This window comes from Humulus lupulus, chromosome 4, assembly GCF_963169125.1.
Source record: "Humulus lupulus chromosome 4, drHumLupu1.1, whole genome shotgun sequence".
In the NCBI taxonomy this organism is placed as follows: Eukaryota; Viridiplantae; Streptophyta; class Magnoliopsida; order Rosales; family Cannabaceae; genus Humulus; species Humulus lupulus.
Window position 1 is genome coordinate 39,499,495 of NC_084796.1, and position 25,737 is coordinate 39,525,231.

Here is a 25,737-nt window from a genome sequence, read left to right on the forward strand (position 1 = left end):
ATTGGTTTTAGAGCTTGAACTCATTTGATCACCATTTGTGGTTGTGACTAGGTTATCACTAGAGGCTTGGTATCGGGATTGTGCTTGTGGCTCATTTGTTGGTAACCTGTGCTTGGATCAATGGAAGAAAACTGCACCCCATATGTGACATGCATGGTTATTCTTGATGCATCTTGGATGTTTTAATGTAAACATTGATAGCATATTGAATTCTTAGCAATCTTGCTCATTTGCATATGGTTATTATTGAGGCATGCTGGATGATTAAGTGTGATGCATGTGATGCACGAGAAACATGTGATGCACGAGAAACATGTGATTAGGGCATGCCATGAATATTGACTATGAGATTGATCAGAGCTTGAGTCTCTGTGGTTGTGCATGATCATAATTGTGCTAGCAACTGTTAAGTAAGCATGTTGAATGCCCTACGTTTAAATATTCGACATACGACATATGTTTGGTAGCATTGCTTACTTGTGCATGGCACTGACTAATTAGTCAGAATTGGCAAAGGTGTCAGTATCAACTGTGAAGCTGTGACTCATTAGTCAAGTTCGGTAGTGGTACTGGGCACTGGCCACACAATGCTGACTCATAAGTCAGGATGGCCTTAGCGTGTTCAACGCAAGCCAATAAAGATTAGATCTAATCGACATCTACATTAGATGACTTAACAAGAGCATTAATGCTGGACCGACCTCAAGTTCGATGAAAACTAAAAACGCTTGTGTGACTTACCCATCAGTCACTCATATATTTAAGCTAGTGACTTACCCAGCAGTCACTCATTTGTTAAAGCTAGTGACTTACCCAGCAGTCACTCATCTGTTTAAGCTAGTGACTTACCCAGTGGTCACTCATCTGTTTAAGCTAGTGACTACCCATCAGTTACTCATCTGATTAGAGCCATTGCAGGAAAGCCCAGGTAACGGTTTCCTTACACGTCTATGGGCACCGAGCCCCATAGTGACTTGCTTGCCAGTCACTCAATATGGTTAACAGAACCTCCAAGTGATATTCACTCATCTTTTCAGAGCTATGAGCTCTGTATGACCATTCTGATCATCATTTGCATGGCTTTGGGTGTTGAGCACCGTTGTAACTTGCTTGTTGGTCATTCAGTATGGTTTACCAAAACCTGAAGTTTTGAAACACTCATATGATTAGAATTGACTTGATAGTCATCCAATCAGGAGGGCATGATTTCTTATCCTTGATTCCCCAACATTGTTTGAATTTATTTGGATGCTTGAATAAAGCTATGTTTGCTAGGCATGCCAGATATGATTTGATGTCATGATATGATTGTTCATGAGCATATTGAGTTTTCTTGCTGGACTTCGGCTCACGGGTGCTATGTAGTGCAGGTAAAGGCAAAAGAAAGCTGGACCATCCTTGAGTTGAAAGAGCTTAGGTGACGATGTGTACATGTGCAGCTGCTCGACCGCCACGGCCAAGGTTTGAAGGAGAGGAACTAGGGTTAAACCCTGTTTTGCCGCTTAGATCGGCTAGTTGTAAATATTTTGTTATAATAAACCTTTTGTTGACCCGCGATTTGGCCAACTGACACGGAGTCAGAATATGCTTGATATGAATGAAAGTGATGAGAAGAACGTAATGACAAAGGTAAATAAGACACGGTATTTTATAGTGGTTCGGCCCCAGGATCTGGTAATGACCTACGTCCACTTAGGTTGATATTGATATAAAAATCAGATGAGTGATCAAAGAACTTGGGTTCAATGAGTTTCACTAATCTCTCAAGAACAATACAATATTACTAGGAGAATTACTATAGTCTCCAATGATTCAAAAGCCAAAAGTCCACTCCCTTGAGCTATCTCTTTCTATTTATAGGCTCAAGGGGGATTACAAAAGATTGTTACAGATATTCTTTCCTGAATAATCGGATACTCAAGAGATTGTATGAGATAAATTCGGGATTCACAAAGATCTTCCCATTAATGTTTCCTTGTATGCGGAGCTATCGACCAGACTGGTCGCAGGTAAGATAGGTTCACACTGCTTCTAATGTGTCTTCTGGTCGATACTCGAGCAGAACGTTTCCAGGTGTCAGCCACGCGTCCAGGGATCACTTGCCACGTCACCAATGCTAATATTTTTGGATAACATTTGCCCCCCAAGTTTATTTACCACGAGCAGTAAATAAACTTTTGAACGATTGACTGTTCGGTAATCCCGCCTGACGTGTCAGCACCCTTCGTGAGTAACCCACTTCTGTCTAATCATGTCCTTTCGGTTCCCCAGAAAATATTTTGACGGCCATCCCGCTTCCCTATACTTTGAAAAAAGGGAAACTGATGATTACATCTTTTTAATGCCACAGACAAACTTATATAAGACATTCGAAGGCTTTATTTTCTTTTTACGCACGCCATCGTCTTCACTAGAAAACCTAAAATCCAGAGCTCTTGTCGTTCCCGAAGACTGTTCCCTCTGTACTTTCAAGACTCCATCCGAGAGCTCTTTGATCTCTGAAAACCTTTCTTCCATCTCCACGATTACTTTTCTTGGTAAGTTTTCGAATTCCCGCGCTTCTAATTTTTCGTGGTGCATGCTTCCGAATGTGTACTGTTTGAGTTTTATCTGTTTCTGGTTTGAGACGCTTGTAGACAGAATATTTTGTAGGCACAATAGAGTTACGAGTTAGTTTAAAATCCAGGATCATGCTTTTTAGGACGTAAAAACGAAGTAAAAATTCGATCTTTAAACTAGTTGAAAAAATAAGTTTTTCCCGTCCTAAGGGGAGTTGAAAAAGCTTTTTCAAAAAACTTTTTACTTTCACCCTTTGATCCGTTTTTCAAACTGTTCGTGTAAAAAAATTTAGCTTTTTGTTAGAATGCTGTTGTATAAAAGCTTAACTTTTATACTCGACCAGTGTTATTCTAAAAATCTTTTAAAAGTTTTCTATTCTCACCTCCCCATTCTTCTGTATGCAAACTTTAATGCCAGATTTGTGTGGAGGTGAAAGGCCTATTGACGACGACCTTCTCGCCCAGCTGCTCGAGGGAGAAGAACAACCAGCTGACCGTGTCCACGAGATCCCTTTTTCGCAATCCTCTTCCAGACCCCATCCTTCTCCTCCAATGGCCCGTTCCAAATCTTCAGGCAAGAAAAGGGCCGAGTCTAAAAACAACCCAAATTCTCCTGCCCGGCCTGATTTGCAAGCAAGGGCTCCCTCGACCAGTGGTCGAGAAAATCTTGTTCCTGACCCTAATATCCAAATTATGGCCCGCCCTTGCCATCAGAACCTGCCTGATGTCGAGTGGTATACTTCCCCGGCCAGTTCAGTGACTCTTCGGATGGTTGCTGACTGCTTCAGGAGATTCCCTCTCACAGGGGTTTCCATTATACGTCCTGCTGCAGACCAGAGGGCTAACCTCCCCGGAGGTGTAAACAGCTCCTGGTCCCGGTATCACCTTGAGGCGGGAGCTTATCTCCCTCTTCATCCCTTTTTTGAGGGGGTGGCCAATTATCTCGGTGTCGCCCCCTTCCAAATAACTCCAAACGGATATAGAATGTTGGTCGCACTCTATATCGTGTATAAACTTAAGAAATGGCCAGAACCTTCGCCCCATGAGGTCTACTATCTTTTTGATCTTAAGTCTAACCCGCAACAACACGGAACGGGTTTCTTCCACTTTTGTCACCAGGAAACCAATCGAACATTCCTGAGTGACACTACGCACATCTCGAATGTGGGGCAATATAGTAAGGAGTACTTCCTTACTCCGAACATAACCAGCAATAACTTGGCCTTCGCTCGAGGAGGTAAGTGCTTGTCTTCGACTGGTCGATACTTTTCGCCGATGTGTTCCCTTTCATTTTTCTTAAACTGTAATCTATTTTTCAGGCCCCTGGTTACGTCCGACCCCAACACCGGACATGGTGTTGAGGTCCAATACCTTGGCCAGGATGTCCGACGCAGCAAAAAGCGTCAAGATCCTGGTAACTGAAGAAAACTTGAGGCGGTCTGGCTTCCTGGCTCCTCGCCATGAAACTAGAGGGTCCGTGGTGGACGAAACCACTGCCGAGGGGGTTCTCGAGTAGCAACCCCCTGTGTCTCCTCGGAGGAGGAGGCCAACGGGGATTACTATTAGGGAGTCCACGGGCAATCCTTCCGCATAAAGGCCTTCTGCTCCCCAAGGCAAGGGGAAACAAAAGGCCAAAGAGCCAGTTGAGGACTTGGAAGAGTCTTCTAATGAGAACGGTAACACTATTTTACTTTTAAATGGTTTGCCAATTCCCTGTCATTTGTTTGACGGGGAGGGTAACTTTACATATGCTCCAAACCTAGGGCCATACTTCTTCATTCCAGATAATGAGTATATGACTAATAGAGTCAATAGTGTAGCGACAAGTAGTTGTAGCTCGGGTATTCACTTTGTTACCTCTTTTCTGTTGTATAATAATTCTTCATCTGCCTCTTATCTTATCATTTTCCTGTGTTTACTTGCATGCAGACATGGCCACTCCCAACATCTTTGGCATGTATCAGGCTGAGGAGGAAGAGGAAGTTCCTCAACTCCAATGGAGGTCCAAGAGGAGAACTGGTGAATCCAGCCGAGGTCCTCTAGCCAAGAAGGGTCGAACAGAAGACCTTCCCAAGGATGCGCCAACTGGGCAAACTTGTGCCCATCCACCAGCTCCTACTGAGAAGCAGACCCCTCCTGCCCCGCCAAATCCTCTAGCTGCGCCCACCAGAGAGGAAATTACTCGTGAAGAAGCTTTCGGGGCCAAACTCATGAGCCGTGCCCTTCGATCCGCCAAGAATCGCCTTGAACGCATTAGTAAAAGTGACCGCGTCAAGGATGCAATGGTCGAGGCTGAAAACATGGGGGCCGACCAAGTTCTAAATAGGACCTTGAATGAAATCTCCAGTGTGAGTACTTCTTCACTTCTTAAGCCTTAGTCTTTTATTCTTCACGGCAGGCTCTAACTTTTTCCTTTATTCACAGGCCTTGCTGTCTGCTATCACTGCTCGTACCCGTGTCCAGGGTTCCATCGAGCAGGCTAAGGCGAAGGCCACTGAGAGTCATCAGGTGAAGGCGGTTGAGGAGCTTTCGGCTGCAGAGGCTAGGCATGCCAAGGAGTTGGAGGCAATGGCTCGAGAGAGGGACGCTGCGGTGACTAAGCTGTCAGAAGCTGAAGCTGCAAAGGAAGCTGCAATAAAGTCATGGCAGTAGTATCGAGATGCCAACGTAACCCATCTTCGCGAAATCAAAAGGCTGGAAGAGATGCTCAAGCCCAAGGATGAGGCCATTGCCACTCTTGAAGGCAAAGTGAAGCAGCTGGAGCTTGACAACTCCAAAAATCTGGATAGGTACAAGAGGACAACGCTCCGATGTTTCTACAATTTCTGGAAACACAATCAGGGTGCCGACTTCAGCTATCTTTCGGAGGAAGTCAGGACTGCCGAGTTGGCCCGCTGCACTGCCCAACTAGCCGATGAGGAGGCAAGAGCGAGGACCCCCGCCTCTCCCAGTATTGTTGCTGTAGAAGAAGAAGAAGTTGTCGAGGACGCGACCAACCAGGATGCTGCTCAAGACCTTCCAGCCCCAAATGCCTCTTAAACTTTTCCCTTATATATTTTTTTTCTTTCTTTTTGGTTACACGACCCACGGGTCGTGATGTAAAGACAATATATTTTTGTTTTAAACTTTGCTGCACGGGCAGTAAATCTTTTTCTTTTACTAGAACAGTTACATCCAAGCAGCGATGCTTGCGGTGTAAAGGCTTAAATCTTGATGCTATAATATCTTTATTTATTATAACATTTGTCCATATGACCGAACTTAGCATAGTACTTTGGCAATTTAACAAAACATAAATTTTGAAAAATACTCTAAGTATTGTAGCATGCTTTCACTCATTTTGTTCATGTGTTTACATAACTTGCGAGTATACTTTGCTATCGATGTGCCTTATATGCCCCCCAAGTGATCGAGGAGCTTTAGGTCCTTGGTCACTTGCCCTGACCATGGCCTGTTCGAAAATTCCTGTTCGTGTGAAAAATGATACTTGTAATACAGCAAAACAACACACGTAATGAACAAATACTTGTAAATGTAAATTCACAATGGTTGGCAAGAATGACTGGCTGCGCACAGTCCCTTATAATCTCGTATTAAAAATGGACTAAACATGTCTTTACGAGTGATTCTATAATAGAACCTTACATATACGAGCAGTTAGCCATACAACGTGGCTAACCCTCTTTGCAAAACTTGTAAAAATTGAAATTTAATACAAGCCAGTCCTTTATAAAGGACTGTTTACTGATAATACTTGCGCAGGTGTTCTCCATTCCAATAGCGTGGAACGAGATCTCTGTTTAAGCGTGCAAGTTTGTAGGTGCCTGGATGAAGGACTTCTTCAATTTGGTAAGGTCCTTCCCAATTGGGTGCGAGAACTCCAGCAGTAGGGTCGCGGGTATTTAAGAAAACTCGTTGTAACACCAAGTCACCGACGTTGAATTTTCTTTCTTTAACTTTGGAGTTAAAATACCGGGCGACTTTTTGCTGGTATGCAGCAACTCAGAGCTGAGATTTTTCTCGTATCTCATCGATTGAGTCTAGGGACTCCATCATTAGCTGGGTGTTCTGATCCTGGTCGTAAGTCAAACGCTGATGTAAGGAGGGATCTAACTCAACAGGCAACATAGCCTCATACCCATAGGCTAAGGAAAATGGAGTCTGTCCTGTCGCTGTTCGGTGAGACGTTCTATACGACCAGAGGACTCCAGGCAACTGCTCTGGCCATGCTCCTTTAGCTTCCTCAAGTGTTTTCCTCAGGGTGTCTTTAAGGGTTTTATTCACTGCTTCGACCTGCCCATTCGCCTGGGGGTGTGCAACTGAAGAAAAGCTTTTAATAACTCCATGTCTTTCGCAGCAATCGGTGAATAAATCGCTGTCAAACTGGGTTCCATTGTCTGAAACTATCTTTCTGGGCAAACCATACCGGCAGACAATGTTTTTAATGACAAAGTCGAGAACTTTCTTGGTCGTGATGGTTGCGAGTGGTTCAGCTTTGGCCCATTTGGTGAAGTAATCAACTGCCACAACTGCGTATTTTACTCTGCCTTTCCCTGTAGGTAGGGATCCAATCAAATCTATCCCCCATACTGCAAAAGGCCACGGACTCTGCATTTGTTTCAATTCGTTTGGAGCTGCTCGTGGAATCTTGGAGTGCCTTTGACATTTATCACATCTTCGTACAAACTCCATCGAATCCTCGTTCATCGTTGGCCAGAAGTAGCCCTGCCTTAGAATCTTTTTTGCCAAGCTCTGCCCCCCAGCATGATCCCCGCAAAATCCTTCATGCACCTCTTTCATGAGTTCCTTAGCTTTTTCTGGTGTAACGCACCTGAGTAGTGGCATCGAATATCCTCTTCAGTACATAACGCCATCGACCAGTATGTATCTAGCAGCTCATCTTTGTAGAGTTCTGGCCTTGTTTCTATCTGTTGGCAGCATACCATTCATCAGATACTCCAAGAAAGGCGCCATCCACGTATCCTTCATCTGAATCTCCATATTGGATTCCGTGGTTTGTATGCTTGGATTACTCAGTCTTTCTACTGGCACGACGTTCAAGGTGTCGGCATCCTTTGCGCTTACGAGTTTGGCTAAGGCATCTGCGTTTGAATTCTGATCTCGCGGGATTTGCTGGAGGGTGTACTTCGTGAACTGGGCTAGCAGGTCCTTTGTTTTGTTCAAGTAGGCCACCATTTTCAAACCTCGCGCTTGATATTCTCCCAGGACCTGATTCACCACCAGTTGTGAATCACTGTAAATATCAAGCGTCTTTATGCTCATATCCTTGGCCATTCTCAATCCAGCGAGGAGTGCTTCATATTCTGCTTCATTATTTGATGCAGTGAAGTCAAACCTGATAGCGCAGTGAAATCGATGCCCTTCCGGCGTTATCAATATCACTCCCGCTCCAGCGTGGGATTCGTTGGACGAGCCATCCGTGAACAGCTTCCACGAAGGAGCTTTCTCTTGAGGCACGGGCGCTTCAGGCAGTTCGCACTGCTCACTGTCCGGGAGTTCGGTGAACTCTGCAATAAGATCGGCCAAGACTTGTCCCTTTACTGCTGTTCGCGGTGAATAGGTTATATCGAACTGCCCTAGTTCGACTGCCCATTTTAACAATCGCCCAGCCGCCTCAGGTTTTTGGAGGACTTGCCGAAGGGGCTGGTCAGTTAGAACTGTGATAGGATGGGCTTGGAAGTAAGGTCGTAACTTCCTAGAGGCTAGAATTAGGCAATATGCTAACCTTTCGATTGGCGGATATCGTAATTCTGCATCGATCAGCCTCTTGCTGACATAGTAGACTGCTTTCTGTACGCCTTCTTCCTCCCGTAAAAGTACCGCGCTAGCAGCAACTTCGGTAGTCGCCAGATAAATAAACAAAGTCTCTCCTTCGATCGGCTTCGACAAGATGGGAGGTTGTGCCATATGAACTTTCAACGCCTGGAATGCTTGCTCGTAATCTCCTGTCCATTCAAACTTCTTGTTTCCTCTAAGTAGATTGAAGAAGGGAACGCACTTGTCTGTTGATTTCGAAATGAATCTACTTAGGGCCGCGATCCTCCCGGTCAAACTTTATACATCTTTGATCTTTTTTGGCGACTTCATGTCGATCAGGGCTTTTATCTTGTCGGGATTGGCCTCGATTCCTCTTGAATTCACGATAAATCCCAAAAACTTCCCTGATCCGACTCCAAAGGAACACTTGAGGGGATTCAACTTCATCTGGTACTTGTTTAACACATCAAAGCACTCTTGTAAATCCCTCACATGTCCTTCTGCCTTCTTAGACTTTACCAGCATGTCATCCACGTATACCTCCATGTTTACACCGATTAGCTCCTTAAACATGTGGTTGACAAGCCGTTGGTAAGTCGCACCTGCGTTTTTCAATCCGAAGGGCATTACTTTGTAACAGTACAAGCCTGTATCGGTCCGAAAGCTGGTGTGATCCTCATCAGGGGGATGCATACTAATCTGGTTGTAGCCTGAATATGCATCCATGAATGAGAGGATCTCATGTTCTGCAGTAGCGTCGACCAGCTGGTCGATCCTCGGGAGCGGGAAGCAGTCCTTTGGGCAGGCTTTATTAAGGTCTGTAAAATCCACACAGGTCCGCCACTTGCCGTTAGGCTTGGGGACCAGCACCGGATTAGAGACCCACGACGGATAAAATGCCACCCGGATGAACCCATTCTCCTTTAGCCTTTCGACTTCTTCTTTTAAGGCTCGTGATCTATCTTTGTCGAGCAGCCTTCTCTTTTGTTGCATAGGTGGAAAGGTTTTGTCTATATTCAGGACATGGCTGATTACTGCAGGATCTATCCCAACCATGTCTTTATGCGACTAGGCGAAGACCTCCTGGTTTTTTCGCAGGAATCCCACCAGTGCATGCTTCGTGGTAGGCTCTAAGTTTTTCCCAACCTTTACGACTTTGGTTGGGTCTTCTTTGTCGAGTTGGACCTCCTCTAGGTCCTCAATGGGTCCAACATTTTCTTCAAAATCCCCAAAGCGAGGATCCAAATCTCCATCCTCACTTTGGGCAACACCCTATTTGGTGACTTCATCACCGGATTGGGCTTGCGTATCAACTGCCATCTGCAATCTATCTGGGGTAGTGCTCCTCGGTGTTCCACTTTTTGCCTTTGTGATCGAGGCGTTGTAGCACTCCCTGGCTTCCCTTTGGTTTCCCAAAACGCGTCCTACCCCCGCGTCCATCAGGAACTTCATGGCTAGGTGCCACATAGAGATGACGGCCCGTAGTTCAACCAGTATGGGCCTTCCAATAACGGCGTTGTACGCTGAAGGACAATCGACCACTACAAAAGTGGCGAGTAATGTCCTTGTTGCATGCGTTGTACCCGTCGTTACTGGGAGTTTGATCAATCCGGCTGGGGCGAGTCCTTCTCTAGAGAAGCTGTATATCTTTTGATTGCAGGGCTCCAAGTCCTTCACGGACAATTTCATGCGTTCCAGTGTTGATTTATACAGGATATTCACTGAACTTCCTGTATCGACCAGTACCCTCTTCACCATCATATTGGCCATCTGGATGTCTACGACCAGCGGATCGGAATGCGGGAACCTAATGTGTTGGGCATCGTCATCAGAGAAGGTTATCTCTCCTCCCTCTGACCAAGCCTTTTTCGGTGCACGGTCCTCCACAGTCATCATCTCGATGTCCTGGTCGTGGCGCAGAGTCCGAGCATACCGTTCTCTGGCCTTTCCGTTATTCCCCATGAGGTGCGGGCCTCCACAGATGGTTAAGAGTGTTCCAGCCACGGGGGCAGGCTTCAATGGTGGCGAGTGTTGGTGTGTGGGTGCCTGCTCGTTGCCACCTAGAGCTTCTCATTGGGAACTTCCTGAGGCTCGTACGTATCTTCTTAAGTGTCCTTGTCTAATAAGGAACTCGATTTCGTCTTTTAACTGGTTGCATTCATTAGTGTCATGTCCGTAGTCATTATGGTAATGACAGAACTTGGTGGTGTCTCTTTTCGAAATGTCCTTTCGAATGGGCCCAGGTTTCTTGTAAGGCACACTGGAACTTGTGGCCTGGTAAACCTCTCCCCGAGACTCAACGAGGGCAGTGTAGTTAGTGAACCGAGGCTCATAACGATTACCCTTGGCTCGTTTGTTGTCAGAGGTGGAAGGCTCGTTATACGGTCATTTTCCACCCTTCTTGCCATTACCATTGCTGTTCCCGTTGCCTTTGTCGTTGCCACTAGGTTTGGACCCATTGGCGGCCTTGGCGGGTTCAGAAGCCTTCTTATCCTTGCCTGAGGGCTTTCCATCGTTGGCAATGGCTTCTTCGAGCTTGATATAGCAATCAGCTCGATCCAAAAATTCTTGGGTAGTTCTCACCCCTTCCTTTCGGAGACTCTTCCAGAGGGGAGAACGACGTTTTACTCCTGCAGTTATGGCCATCATCTTCCCTTCGTCTCCGACCGTCTTCGCTCCAGCTGTTGCTTGCATAAAACGTTGGATGTAGTCTTTCACTGACTCCCCATCCTGCTGGCGAATTTCGACTAGCTGGTTTGCTTCGGTCAGGTGTATACGACCAGCATAGAACTGTCCGTAGAACTCCCATACGAACATTTCCCAGGAAACAATGCTTGCGGGAGGGAATTTGAAGAACCACTCCTGCGCAGCTTCAGAAAGTGTTGCAGGGAATATCCTGCACCGAGCGTCTTCGGACACTTTCTGAATGTCCATTTGAATTTCAAACTTATTGATGTACGAGACTGGGTCTCCATATCCGTCAAATTTTGGAAGCGTAGGCATCTTGAATTTTCTGGGAGTTTCGGCGTTAGATATCCTTTGTACGAAAGGAGTTCCTTTCCTCCTATCGTGGTCGATGTAAGAAGTCCTTCCCCCGACCAGCTGTTGCACTGCCTGGTTGAGGGTGTCTATTTGGGCCTGTACAGCGGCAGGAATCGCTGTGGCCTCCGTTGCCGGGGGGACATTCTCGCCATGCTTCTCACAGCGATCATTGAGTACATCTCTCAGGTCCTCTTCTCTTCTCCGCTGCTCACTTCCCCCAAGCCGGTTGAAGACATTATTTTGTCTGGGCTGCCCCCCAGAATCCTGTCTATTTGGTTGGTCATCTTGAGGTACCTGGCTTCTGCCTTTACCTCTTTCTTCATTCCTCCCACCGGCATTTCCTTTGCCTGAGTCGGCCTCATTATATCTATGGCCATCTCTGAACCTCGACTGGCTATGATGAGACCGACTGTTCCCTCGATGTCCGTTCCTGGCTGAACTGTCTCAAACGTTAGAGGGTGGCCTGTGCTGGTCGTGGTGTCCCCGTGCATCATCGTGACGTGGGGGGCCCCGGACCGCAGAGCCTAACTCTGAGTCCCTCCTGTTGCCAGGAGGGTACTAACCTCTGTTCGGTAGGTTCGGCCCATCATCCCTACGGCGTCTAGGGCTGCGAGGTTGATGCTCGGCCCTATTCTGCCTCTGTTGCGCGGGACTACCCCGAGCAGCTTGGGATGGTGGCTGTGCCTCAGGATCCAATGGGACATCACCGTGGGGCATCTGAGGCTGCTCGGGCCTTTGTGGACTCGAAGGCTAGATCAGTGGGCTTGGATTAGGACCCCTCTGGGGTGGCCCATTCACAGGTTGGTCAGGCTGCGAGGCAGGTGCAGCCTAATTTCTAGCCAATAGCAAGGCTGCCTCGAGGGCTGCCATGGCTTCGCCCTGGCGGCGGTCCACCTCCGCCTGCCTTTCGCTCAATTCTGCGCGCTGCCGTTCAATCTCCTGCTGCTGCCGCCCCATAACTTCAGCGGCAGTCTCCTGACTGGCTCTCAGACTAGCCAGTTCTTCCTGCAACGCACCCAGGGTACTCTTCAGCGTTGCATCTTCCATTTCCTCCTCCTCAATGTCCAGTTGTGGCTCATCCTCTGTCATGCTTGCAGGAGGAGGAGGAGGAGGCGGGTTTGACGGTGCAGCGGTGGCCGCCTATCCAGTTTTCTTTCCATCTTTCGCCATTAGTTTTCTCAACAACGATAAATCAAGCTCTCAATGAAAGCACCAGAATGTTGACCCACGATTTGGCCAACTAAAACGGAGTCAGAATATGCTTGATATGAATAAAAGTGATGAGAAGAACATAATAACAACGGTAAATAAGACACAGTATTTTAAGTGGTTCGGCCCCAGGATCTGGTAATGACCTACGTCCACTTAGGCTGATATTGATATAAAAATCAAATGAGTGATCAAAGAACTTGGGTTCAATGAGTTTCACTAATCTCTCAAGAACAATACAATATTACTAGGAGAATTACTATAGTCTCCAATGATTCAAAAGCCAAAAGTCCACTCCCTTGAGCTATCTCTTGCTATTTATAGGCTCAAGGGGGATTACAAAAGATTGTTACAGATATTATTTCCTGAATAATCGGATACTCAAGAGATTGTATGAGATAAATTCAGGATTCACAAAGATCTTCCCATTAATGTTGCCTTGTATGCGGAGCTATCGACCAGACTGGTCGCAGGTAAGACAGGTTCGCACTGCTTCTAATGTGTCTTCTGGTCGATACTCGAGCAGAACGTTTCCAGGTGTCAGCCACGTGTCCAGGGATCACTTGCCACGTCACCAATGCTAATTTTTTTGGAAAACACCTTTAAATTATATTTTTGGGGTCCCAATGTATATAGTAAACATTCTAGTGAAACGTTATATCTTAACCAAAAATTTTAATCCCTAAACCGCTAATCATACTTAGTTACACGTTTATGGCCAAATGACTCGATTAGCAAGTTTAGCACCGTTTGCAATGTACACCGTAACAGTCCCTGGAGTTTAGGGCGTTACAATTACATGGCCCAATCTTCAAATTCCAATGATAAAGTGTTAAGGAAGTAAATTCCATCACAACTAGAAGTGGTAAAAATTTTCAAGACCCACCTATAAAACCCAACTCTCTCGGTACTCCAAAAGTTATTCCTGAAAATCCACCACTCAATGCCTCTCCAAAATTACCATTTCCCCAGGCTTTGAAACCTGTTGGAAACTTCCTAATAACCGAGCTGAAATCCTTGAGCACTTGACACAAGTGAATATTAATCTTCTTTTGCTTCACATCATAAAACAAGTGTCGGCTTATGCCAAAATCATCAAGGATTTATGCACTGCAAAAATGAAGGATCATGTCAAGAAGACTGCTTTCTTGACTGAGCAAGTGAGTGCGGTGATTAAATAAAAGACACTACTGAAATACAAAGATCTCGATTGTCCCACCATTTCTTGCCAAATGGGTACTCATGAAGTCAGCCAAGCTTGACTTGATCTTAGCGCGAGTGTAAATCTCATGCCTTACTCTATGTACTCGCAACTCGGTCTTGGAGAAATGAAGCCAACATCTGTTGTGCTTCAGCTTGCTCACCGCTCCACCAAAAATCCTAGGGGTATTATTGAGGATGTTTTAGTTCAAATTGCAAAATTCTATAACCCCGTGGACTTTCTTATTCTTGATACCCAATCTGTGGTACACATGGAGTCAAAAATTCCTATTATCCTCGGAAGACCATTCCTTGCTACTGCAAATTCTTTGATCAATTTTCGGAATGGCCTAATGAAGATATCGTTTAGAAATATGACTCTTGAAGTAAATATCTTACACATCGATAAACAACCCCGAGAAGATGATGAATGTTATCAAACATTCATGATTGAAACTTTAATTCCCGAGGAGGTTCAATTACGAAGAAACTTCGATAATCTTGATGAACTCCTCCTTCTTTCTGATAACGAAAGTCCCACTTCTATTGAGTCTACTCTTGCAATATCAGATCACATAGAATCATGCAATAGAAGGACCAAGTTTTGGCATCCTCCCTTTGAAGAGCTACCTCGTGAGAGGGCACAGCTGAAAACTTCAACCGAAGAGGTTCCAATTGTTCCATTGACCCAACTTCCTGAGGGTTTGAAACATGTCTTCTTGGGAGACGGTGAAACCTTTCTAGTTATCATCTCGTCCAACCTTCAAAATTCTCAAGAATTGTAGTTACTCGAACTACTGCGAACGTATAAATTACGATAGGCTGGATGCTTGCTGATATCAAAGGTATTAGCCCTTTAATTTTCTTCGATCGAATCAATCTGGAGGATGAGGCTATCCCTCGAAGAGACCCTCAAAGGTGACTGAACCCCACAATGAAAGAAGTTGTAAAAAATGATGTTTTGAAATTCCTAGATGCTGTGACCATCTATCCAGTGGCCGACAACAAGTGGTTTAGTCCTAATCAGGTAGTATCCAAGAAATATGGTGTCACTATGGTCTCAAACGAAAAAGGGGTCCTTGTCCCCACAAAAGCTGTGACAGGGTGGCACATGTGCATTGATTATAAAAAATTAAATGCTGCCTCCTGCAAAGATCATTTTCCACTCCCATTCATTGATCAAATCCTTGAATGTGTAGTTGGTCATCCATTCTATTGCTTTCTTGATGGCTATTCTAGCTATTATCAAATTTAGATTGCATTAGAGGATCAAGATAAGACCACTTTCACTTGTCCCTTTGGCCCTTTTGCTTTCCGGCGTATGCCATTTGGCTTGTGTAATGCACCAGCTACATTCCAGAGATGCATGATGAGCATCTTTAATGACATGATTGAAAAATCAATGGAAGTATTCATGGATGACCAAACCGTTTTTGGAAATTCCTTTGACACATGTCTTCTTTATCTTGAAGTTGTTTTAAAATGGTGTATTGAGAAGGACTTGTGCTCAATTGGGAGAAATGCCACTTCATGGTATCTTCTGGCATAGTCTTAGGCCACATTGTTTCTAAAAAAGGAATTGAGGTTGATCGATCCAAAGTCGACCTTATCTCCAACCTGCCTACTCCTAAGACTGTCAAAGACGTTAGGTCATCCTGGTTTCTATAGGAGGTTCATACAAAAAATTTCAATGATTGCTCGTTTGCTAAGCAACCTCCTAGCCAAAGATGTCACTTTTGAGTGGACACCTAAGTGTGAGGAATCATTCCGAATGCTTGTAAATTCACTCACTTTTGCTCCCATCATTCAGTCACCCGATTAGAGTCTTCCATTCGAGATCATGTGTGATGCTAGCAACTTTGATGTGGGAGTTGTGCTAGGACAACGAAGGGAGGGGAAACCCTTTGTTGCCTATTATGCAAGTTGAACTCTCAATAGTGCTCAAATGATCTATTCCACTACTGAAAAAGAGCTGCTTGCCATCGTCTTTGCCCTTGAGAAATTCCAATCTTATTTTATTGGATCACCTATTACGATCTTCACAGATCACTCCGCTCTTATGTATCTGCTTTCCAAAGAGGATGCTAAGGTGCAATTAATACGGCGGATCCTTCTCTTGCAAGAATTTGATATAACAATCAAAGACAAGAAAGGTGTTGAAAATGTTGTCGCGAACCACTTGTCCCAACTTGAATTCAGTGATCCCGCTAATGGTCCACCTATTCATGATGATTTCCCTGATGAACAATTGCTTTCTATTGCTAAGTTACCATGGTATGCTCACATTCTGAACTACTAAGTAACAGGTGAACTCCCATCTGAATGGAGTTCACAAGACAAACACAAATTTCTAGTCGAGGTGCGCAATTTCTTTTGGGATGGCCCATACTTATTCAAGTATTGCCCTAACCAAATCATGCCAAAATGCATCCATGACGATGAGGTGTCTAGTGTGCTGAATTTTTGCCACAATGATGCTTGTGGTGACCACTTTTCTGTGAAGAAAACCACTGGAAAAATCTTACAATGCTATCTTTACTGGCCCACTTTGTTCAAAGACACCAATGATTTATGTCGTTCTTGTATAAGGTTCCAAAAGTTAGGTTCCTTGTCATGTCGACACATGATGCCCTTGAACCCAATTCTTGTTATCGAAATATTTGATTGTTGGGGAATAGACTTTATGGGACCATTTTCACCTTCTTTTGGCTACCTTTACACTCTTCTCGCTGTGGATTATGTTTCCAAATGGGTCGAGGTCGTACCTTGTCAAACCAATGATAACGCTACAGTTGTCAAATTCTTGAAGGAAAATGTGTTATCAAGGTTCGGTACTCCTCGCACTATCATCAGTGATCAAGGCACTCATTTTTGCAACAAATCTTTTGAAGCTCTTATGCGCAAGTACTGTGTACTTCATAAAGTTGCAAATGCCTATCATCCATAGACTAATGGTCAAGCTGAGTTAGCCAATAAGGAGATAAAACATATTCTGGAAAAGACGATAAATCCCGACCGCAAAGATTGGTCTACACGCCTCCTAGACGCTCTTTGGGCATACTGCACTGCTTTCAAATCTCCTCTTGGGATGTCTCCCAATCAGCTTGTCTTTGGAAAAGTCTGTCATTTACCTGTCGAACTCAAGCATAAATCTTATTAGGCTATCAAAGCCCTAAACTTTTATCTGAATGTCGCATGTATCAATCCCAAACTCCAATTTTCTGAAATTGAGGAGTTAAGAAATGATGCATATGACAATTCCATGATTTATAAAGAGACATTGAAAATCGCTCACGATTAACAAATCCTGCGAAAACACTTTGAGCAAAATCAGAAAGTGCATCTGTATGATTCTCGCTTGGACTTGCACCTCAGTAAACTGCGATCACGATGGATTGGTCCATTTGTAGTGAAGCAAGTATTTCCCAACGGTTTTGTTGAGGTCGAGGACCCAACCGATGGGAGAATTTTTTGAGTTAATGGCCAAAGACTAAAGCATTACATTCAGAGTGTGAGTCATGTTAAAGAGGTCCTTCTTAAGGACCCAATTTATACACTCTGAAATTTTAAATGGTTTGTTTGTTTTTATTATCTTTATTTTTTTGTCTTTCTTTTATTTTTGTATGTTTTTGGTTCTTGTATTTTGTTTATTTTTGGGTTTTATTATCAGACGGCTTACGCTCTCGCCTCATGGACATGGTCATCATCCATGTGTTCTCTTTCCCTACCTTTTTATTGAGCATTCATTTTGACATTGAGGACACTGTCTGATTTTTGGTTGGGTGTGGTGAGCATTCATTTGGAAAATCTCATTATCGTGTTGAATTTTTAAGTCAATTTTTTTTCAAAATCTTCCAAGCATGAGTACAACTTGTTGGTTTGAGTCAATTTTTACTATGTTTAGCTATTAAGAAGTGATTTTCGGAGTTCTTTTGTGCACTTTCAAAACATGTGAAAAATTGGTTGTTAACACAAATAGTTGAGATTTCTTAGTGAATTGTGAGAGTTGAGAAAACAACTTTTTGAACTTTTATTGATCATTTGAGTTGGTAAAATCACATCTTTGGAATTTATAACATGACATTTACTAGAGGGGTGTTTTTCATATAAGACTGAGTCTTTGTAATAAAGTTTAAATTTGTGTTATATTTATGTTATTTGTAATTTCCTTTTTATTTTTGTGTTGCCTCTTGTCAAAAAAATAAATAAATAAAATAGGGGAAAAGAATGATGAAAAAAAAATAAGAGAACAAGAGCAACATTTTCCTTTATTATTTTATAGTTGTTGAAAAAAATTCTTTCTATTATTATTTTCTGCTTTGTGTAATTGTTTAAAAAGAAAATATTGTTAATCATTTCCTTTTCTTATTTATCATCTCTAGTTAGTTGTCATTTTATTCTTTGAGTTTTCTCATGTAAATCTCAAAGGTTGTTTGTCATTTGAATTCCAATAAGTTGATATGCCTATCTTGTGATCAATACTTGTTCAAATTGCTTGTCCTAAAAAGTATCTTTTCTCATTTGAGCATAAACTGTTACATTTCCAACTCCAAGAGTGTTATCCTTCCCATAAAAATACTTTCAATGTTCGTGAGGAATTTGGAGTTGAGACCTTTATATTTGTGCTATGACTTGCGATAAAAAGAATATGGTTTGGTGTACACACACAACTCTGGAATTGCAACTGGAGTAGCTTCGATAGTAATCTCTAACTTCTTGCTGATACTTTGAAAATGTTTAGATGATTTTGCTTGATTTGACTTGATTATTCAACTTTATAATTTTCTTTTTCGCATGAATTTCTAGGGACTAGCAATAATCTAGTTGGAGGTTGTGATTAGTGCTCAAAAATATCATTTTATTAGTTTTAAAGTTAAAATTAATTAAGTTTTAATTAATATTTTCATGGATTTATTGTAATATATTTTATATTTGAAAATATTAATTTGTGTTTAATTTTTAGAATATAAAATGTATTTTGACACAAAGAAAAAGAAAGAAGAAAGAAAGAATGATAAATGATGAAAAAAATTGAATTTTTGAAGGATACTAGGCCCAAAATGAGCCCAAACAAGCCTAGGCCCAAGTCTGCCACGTTTCCCTACCTACCACGCTAGTAGTTGCCTGCCATGCCCGAGCCAAGCCGAGACGCCTGACGCCAACTGCAGCCCTGCCAGCCTTCCTGCCAGCCAACCAAGGGACGCCACGTCACCCATGCCAGCTGCCTTTTTTCTCCCTGTCCAGCCCAGTCGTGCCATGTGTCCTCCTTTAATTGGTTGCGGCTGGGTCAACAATTCCAGCTGCCACCAACCCATTTTGTGTGCTCTTTGGGCCTTGGACGTCCCATTTTGAGCTTTAAAGCTCACATTTTTTTGGTGTTTTAGAAAAAGGGCAAAATGACCATTCACCAAAATAGCTAGGTTAATATTAATAATAAGATTTGATTTTTCAAAATCTTATTTTATTATTAATATTTTAGATTTATTGTGTAAACCTCATTTGTTGTTTAATTTTTTTTAGCCATTTTCTCCCTCTATAAATAGGGACTCTTCCTTTCACATTAGGTCTATAATTTTGAGAGTAAAGAAACTGTAGCAAAATTTCTACTCATTTTCTTCTTAGAATTTTGTGAGAATCATGAGCATAATGTCAGAATCTTCCTAGGAAGGTTAGGGATGATTCCATATGCTAGTGATTTTGCTACTGTTATCCCTCAAAAATCCAGGGATGATGTGGCGAATGAGAAAGTGGCATGTGGCATCACAAATCAGAAAAATAAAACAATGAAGTATTGAAAAAAGACTGATGAACAAAAAAGATAGGTCAGGACCTATAGGGAAGTTGACCAGGCCTAAATCCTCTAGGGGTGGTCAGCCTGACCCCAACCCCTAGGGGTGGTCGGCCTGAGATATTCAAAAACCCCCTAGGGGTGGTCGGCCCGAGCATGCCCAAAAACCCTCGGGGTGGTCGGCCCACCCTATCCTCCATAGGGTGGTTCACCTACACTCCCGGAAACAGGTAAAACTCACGCTCGTTCAGACAAAGATCAGCAAGCCTAGCACCCAGAAGGTCATCAAGTCCAGCACCCAAAAGATCACAGGTCCAACACCCAGAGGATTAGCAGGTCCAGCACCTAGAGGGTCATCAGGCCTAGCACCCAAGCTCTAAAGGGTTATCGGGCCTAGCACCTAGGTCTCATAGACTAACCAAGACTTAACACTTTCCCAGAGGTTTTAATCTTGCTTTTTCTACCACGATCCAGAGAAACAATGAGAAACCCACGATCTCATAATCATGGGGAGGTTGACACGTTTCTCCACTACCTAATAATCGTGAACCAAACCACGATCCTAGTATTACTAATCATGTAGCAGCCCCTAGGTACTATAAATAAAGGACCCAGGGACTTGTTTCAAGGGATCACTTTTTCTGAAAATTTTTAAATCTGAGGAATATTTGGGGAGAAACTCTAGGCAAATTAGTAACGAGTGAATACTTTTGTTCATCAGTGCAATTGTCTATCGAGTGATTCAATACTAAAAGCTAAGTGGATTAGGTTATTACTATTCATCATAACAAGGCTGAACCACTATAAAATAACTATGTGTTTATTTAAGATATTTGTACTATGTCGTTTATTATATGTATTTTGTTCAAAAGGTGTCGTATACTGTACATACGACCATTGGTCAATTTCACATGCCAACATTTCTGTGCTTTCATTGAGAGTATGAAATCAAGAAACACACTTTCACCAGTTTTACGATGCCTCCAAAACCCAACCAGACAAAGAAGACGGCTCTCAGGGATTCCACCACTCAGGATCCCATCGATCCCATTAACGAACCTCATGTGGAGGTTGGAGACCAACCTGATGCAAAAGATCCACAGGATGCTCACTAGGAGGAGATGGCACGATTTATGGCGAGGCAGGAGGGCTTTGTTGCAGAAATTGCCCTCCAGATGGAAACTATGAAATGGAAACGACAGGAGCTAGATGAGTAGGTCGAGAGGATGATCCAGAGGGAGCATGAAGCTGACCAGACACACCAGAAGGCTATTGTGGCCCTAGAGGTGGCTACTCAGTTAGCCTGAGCTAACACTAAAGTTGTTGCTCAGGAAGTGAGAGAGGCTCAGGCCAAAGCTGCAGGAATGCAAGACAACAGTAACAGGGAGTCCCAAGGGAGGAGTCAAACCCCAAGGATGCTCTCAGAGCCACTTTCCCAAAGACAGGATGAAGAGGCACAGTCCAAGACTGCCTCCTCCATAACTAAGAAGAATAACACTTCATCTCGGAGTAAAAGTGTTACTAACCCAAAAGCCCACTCCTAAGGGGACAGACGAAACAATGTAGGAGATGAGGGTCAAACATCTTAGAGGCGTGACATGAATGGAAATGGATGCTCAAAATCTCAAAGCCATGTAGGAGGAGAGGCTCGGGGGCAGGGTCGCACCGACAAGGGCAAGGAGGACCTGCCACCCCTACACCCTCAGTCTCGCAAGGGAAAGGAACCAATGAACAACACAAATACCATGTTCAATAGGCTCGAGAAAGATGCACAACCTCAAGATCTGAGGGAAGTCATCAACAGGAGGACCAGCACTCAGGAGGGGTTACCAGGGACATCTACCTCACCTGGAGCAGCAGTCCCACCGGTAGTGCAGGCTCAAATAGATGCACTCGTCATGGCTGTCCAGGGTCTGACAAAAAACCTTCCAATATCGAGTTGGCACATAGAAGTGGGATTCCCTTCAATGCTAATATCCAAGTTGCTAAACCACCACCAAAATACAAGACCCCGAAACAACCAACATACACTAGGAAGGAAGACCCAATATGACACATTGGGAAGTTCGAGGATCAGATGGAGTTACTCGGTATGGAGCATGATTATATGTACAGGGTATTCCCTACCACTCTCTCTAACTCAGCCCACGAATGGTATTGGAAATTCAAACCTGGATCCATCACTTCCTGGGAGCAGTTCAGGAAGGAATTTTGCAAGGTCTTCAATTCTGGATGGATTCAACTTGTTTATGTCAATCAACTAGCTAGCATCAAGCAAGGGAAAGATGAATCCCTCAAAGACTACATCCAAAGATTCATGAGAGAGGCAAACCGAGTGTCCACAATAGGAGATAAAGGGTAGTTCGTTTCCATCTCGGCGGGAATAATTTATCATAGTCCCTTGTGGGATAGCATACACACGAACCCCATCAACACCTTGCAAGAGTTCCTAGACCGAGCATACAAATACATGAAGCTAGATGACGCTATCAAGAAGGAAGAAAAAGGCATAAACCATCCGACCGTTGTCAAGGTCCATTCTTTCTCTTAATGCGAGAAGTGGACTTTCATTGGCAAATAAGAACGGCTCAAACCCTCAGGGCAGTAGTGGGGGAAACGTTAAGAAGAGGAATACCTCAGGTGCCGAGCAGGGTGGAGAGAAGAAAGATAAGTTAGCACCCGCCGACAAACAGCCTAAGCATCAGCCCTACCAGCCCAGGTTCACTAATTATACCGTCCTGACTACATCAAGGGCTGAGATTTACTTGGAAACATACGAGGAGGAACCATACCAAAAGCCACCACCCTTACGTTCAAAAGGAAAGAGAGACAAGAATAAGCTTTGTTGTTAATGATTATGGACACGACATAAATGAGAGAAAACAACTGAAGGATGAGAAAGAGTTTCTTCTCTGATCAGGAAAACTCTCGAGGTCCTGAGTCAAGACCAAAATCCCGAGCAGGATTCCAGAATTGCGAAGGCAAAGGAGTCCACCACTGGAGCCAGCAGTCGTAGACTTCATACTGGATACCATATGTGGGGGGCCCCACATAGCAGGTAACAGTAACAATGCTCATGAGTGATATGCAAGGACCCTAAGACATGAGGTAGGGGAGTCTTCCCAGTGTATGGCAGTCAAGGAACAGTCTACAAAGAATCCAAAGTATGAAAGCGAAACTCTCACTTTTATGGAGGATGATGCCAGGCATGTGAGGTACCCCCACAATGACCCTCTGGTCCTTACCATTCAAATTTCCAATGCCCGAGTGAAGAGAAGATTGGTGGATATGGGAAGCTCAGTAGACATCATCTACAAAACATCCCTTGAGAAGATTATGCTTACTGTCAAGGACCTGACACCGTGTTCCCAAGTGATATATGGGTTCACAGGAGAATGCCTAGCACCAGTAAGAACTATCAGACTACCGGTCATGGTGGGGAATGCCCCCAGGCACAAGACTGTGATGACAGAGTTCCTGGTGGTAGATTTCTCATCGCCTTACAATGTAGTGCTCGGGAGATCCCTCCTGATGGCATTACATGCAGTAGTATCTATCTGGCATCTATCTTTGAAGTTCCCCACAAGTGCAGGGAAAGGATGCGTACAGGGTAATCAAAGGGATGCATGAGAATGCTATAATGCATCAGTGGTCAAGGCAAAGAAATGACCATGCGTAAACAACATGGTAGCAGTCTGCTGTGAAGAGAGGGAAGGAATCGATGAGGTTGTCAACATGGAAGTTGACGTTGAAAGAAACAATCTACTGGAGCCAAGGCCTCCTTTTAATAAATATTTTGTTATTATAGCAAGTTTCCCAAAGCAAGGGAAACGACATCAATCCTCGCTTTGGGGATGACGTCATGGGGGTATGACCAGTCAAAGATCTGGATGAAGTCCTACTAGATGAGGAGGACCCGACTAGAGTAATTAAAGTCGGGAAGGACCTAAAGGTGGAAATTGAGGCACGGTTGGTAGGGTTTTTGAAGAAACACCAGGACGTCTTTGTCTGGTCACATAAGGACATGGTTGGAATTTGTCCATCTATGATAAGTCATGTCCTCAATGTAGACAAGAACTACCCACCAGTGCAACAAAAAATGAGACGGCTTGCCAAAGACCGATCTCAAGCCCTGAAGGAGGAGGTCGAGCGACTTAAGGAAAACGGTTTTATAATGGAGGCCTACTACCCAGATTGGGTATCAAACCCCGTGCTGGTCCCAAAGCCAAACGGGAAGTGGAGAACATGCGTGGACTTCACAGATCTGAACAAGGCCTGCCCCAAAGACAGCTTCCCACTACCCAGAATAGACCAACTGGTCGATGCAACTACAGGACATGAAATACTCTCATTTTGGATTCGTATTCTGGGTATAATCAAATAAGTATGCACCTTCCCGACGAGGAACTTACCAGCTTCCGGACAGACAAGGGATTGTATTGTTATAAGGTGATGCCATTCGGCTTAAAGAACACAGGAACCACCTACTAGCGTTTAGTGAATGGCATGTTCCGAGACTTGATCGGCACAAATATGGAGGTATATGTCGATGAGATGTTGGTCAAGTCCAAAGAAGCTGCAGGGCATGTTCGAGTCTTGGAGGAATACTTTGTAATACTTAGAAAGTATAGCATGAAGTTAAACCCTCTCAAGTGCTCGTTTGGAGTTGGTTCTGGTAAGTTTCTCAGATACATAGTCAATTCACATGGAATTGAGGCTAACCCCGAGAAGATCAAAGCATCGATCGACATAAAGTCACCTCCCACAATCAAAGAAGTGCAAAACTTAACAGGGAGAGTAGCTGCCCTTAGTAGGTTCATATCAAAGTCTACGGACAAGTGTGTCCCTTTCTTTAACTTATTGAGGGGTACCAAGAAGATCCAATGGACCGAGGAATGTGAGGAAGCTTTCCAAGCCTTGAAGGAGCATCTCTCTCAACCTCCTGTCCTAGGGAAGCCAATATATGGTGAAGTACTATTCATCTATTTGGCAATCACCGAGCATGCAATCAGCACTGCTTTGATAAAGGAAGAGAATAGGGTACAACACCCTATGTACTATATCAGTAAAAGGTTAGTAGGTGTAGAGTCTAGGTATCCCCCTCTTGAAAAGCTAGCCTATTGTTTAGTAATCGCCACTCGAAATTTGCGTCCATATTTTCAAGCTCACTCGATCCAAGTCCTGACCGATCAACCACTGAGACAAGTTCTTCAGAAACCAGAGGCCTCAGGATGATTACTCAAGTGGGTCGTGGAACTAGGACAGTTTGATATCACTTATCATTCGAGGATGGTGATAAAAGGACAAGCATTGGCAAACTTCATAGTCAAAGACACCAACCTTGAAGACCATTCCTACCAATCGGATAATGGAGATACTGAGAAGGAAGAAGATACTTTGGTATGGAAGCTATATGTTGATGGAGCATCCAATGAACACAACTCATGTGCAGTAATCATATTGATCACTTCAGAAAATCACTGAATCCATTGCGCTCTCAGATTTGGATTCAACGCTTCAAACAACGAGGCTGAGTAAGAGACATTATTAGCAGGATTACGCTTCTCTCGGGATGTGCATGAATAGTCCCTGGAGATATTCAACAATTCTAAGCTAGTGGTGTACCAGGTACTGGGGGAGTATCAAGCACCTGAAAAAGGTGAAGGACTTGTTGGCGCAGTTCAAGAAATACTCAATTACACAAGTCCTGAGGGAGAAAATTGCCAACGTTGATGCCTTAGCCAAGCTTGCCAATACCAAAGAAGCGGACACTCTAAATTTTTTTCTTGTCGAATACTTGGTGGAAAGAAGCATAGCCGAGCAGGAGACAAATGTATTGTTTTTGAATTATATGTGTATCAACCATTGTGCTTCAATGAATGAATGAATTTAATTTCTTAAGTTCGAATTAATTCTTTAAATTTCTTTCAACGAGGGACTTGTCCTTTAGACCTGTCAACCCCATCGGATCATGTTCAATTCTTGTCCTTGAGGGACCCATCGACCCATACGAACCAAAAAGAGACAGATCCTAGGACCTTGTCGTCTAGTTGCCGGATCATGTTCGATTATGGTCCTTGAAGGACCTATCAACCCATAAGATCCAAACAAGAGATTGGTTTGAGGACCTTGTCGTCAAATCATGGATCATGTTCGATATTG